The sequence below is a fragment of the Lepisosteus platostomus genome, unplaced genomic scaffold (genome assembly GCF_059453375.1).
Source record: "Lepisosteus platostomus isolate fLepPlt1 unplaced genomic scaffold, fLepPlt1.hap1 Scaffold_42_H1, whole genome shotgun sequence".
Taxonomy (NCBI): domain Eukaryota; kingdom Metazoa; phylum Chordata; class Actinopteri; order Semionotiformes; family Lepisosteidae; genus Lepisosteus; species Lepisosteus platostomus.
This window is the reverse complement of record NW_028291665.1, coordinates 722,018-723,173: the sequence shown is the minus strand read 5'-3', so window position 1 is coordinate 723,173 and position 1,156 is coordinate 722,018. Positions and strand designations below refer to the sequence as shown.

Sequence of the window (1,156 nt, the reverse complement as noted above, 5' to 3'; positions counted from 1 at the left end):
GGTGGTCATTTTGAATGACCACAGAGCGCTGTGACCTCGGTTTTACATCTCATCCAAAAGACAGCGCCCTTTTACAACACAGCATATCCGTCACTATACTGGGGCATTGGGACCCGCACAGACCTCAGGGTGAGCGCCCCCCCGCCGGCACCATTAACACCGCTTCCAGCTGGAAGCTTTGTTTTTCCCTGTAGCTCACCCTCATCCGGGTACTGACCTGGCTCACACCTGCTTAGCTTCAGTGGGTTTTCAGTTGCGAGTTGCAAGGGGATGCAAGTGATGGAGCCGCTCGCTGCAAAAGCCACTGCATTGGCCGGGAATCGAACCCGAGCCTCCAGCGGGGCAGGCAAGAATTCGACCACTGAACCACCAATGCTCAGTGCCTGGGCCTTCAAAAAAGACGCTTTTTTGGTGCTCTGTGCAAAAAGCGTCGACATCTGCTTCCAGCTGCAAAATGCCATTCGCAGACGCTGAAGAATTTATTTCCAAGGCAGCGGGTACAAGCGATTTGGCGTTTTAAAACCACCAGGAACAGCAAAGAGGCACGTTTCTTTGCTTGCGCCGGAACACAACGACAGGAGGTGGACAACGTAGTCGGCAGGATTCGAACCTGCGCGGGGAGACCCCAATTGATTTCTAGTCCATCGCCTTAACCACTCGGCCACGACTACAGCAAGCCCCGCCGCGGCTGCGTTTTTGATACAATCTTACCTGGATCGCGAGGCGCCGGCGGAAGCCTATTTCAAAGTCGTTCTCCGTTTCAAAAAAACATTTCCAAAATACAAGCCTTGCAGACAGACACGCCTCAGAGGACTTAAGGGTGGCTTCATGTCGGAATGATAAAGTCTCCCCGTCCGGACATGAAAATGCCACTTTGTTACACACAAAAAAAGAATCAACAACAGAGAAATGCCCACAAGCATTTGAAAAGCCGCACCACGTCGCACTTGAAATAGCTCTTACATTAGTGGTAGACGCAGGAATCGCCTTTTTATTTACGCTCTTACCAACGCGATGGAAAGCAAAACAAAGCAAAGCAGAGCAAAACAAAACGAACAAACGAAAACCCTCACGTCCCGCACTTGCATATAACGCCGTTACGTGCCCAAGCGGTATTGTACGTCATCTTAGCACTGCACCCCGGGGCGTACGGTAT

The 1,156-nt window shown here is 51.5% G+C and overlaps 1 non-coding gene across 1 annotated transcript; it reads right to left on the bottom strand.

Moving 5' to 3' along the window:
* Positions 1–589: 589 nt before the first annotated feature.
* Positions 590–671, bottom strand: trnas-aga (transfer RNA serine (anticodon AGA)). Its single transcript has one exon. It is a non-coding gene; the product is annotated as a tRNA-Ser (tRNA).
* Positions 672–1,156: the final 485 nt, after the last annotated feature.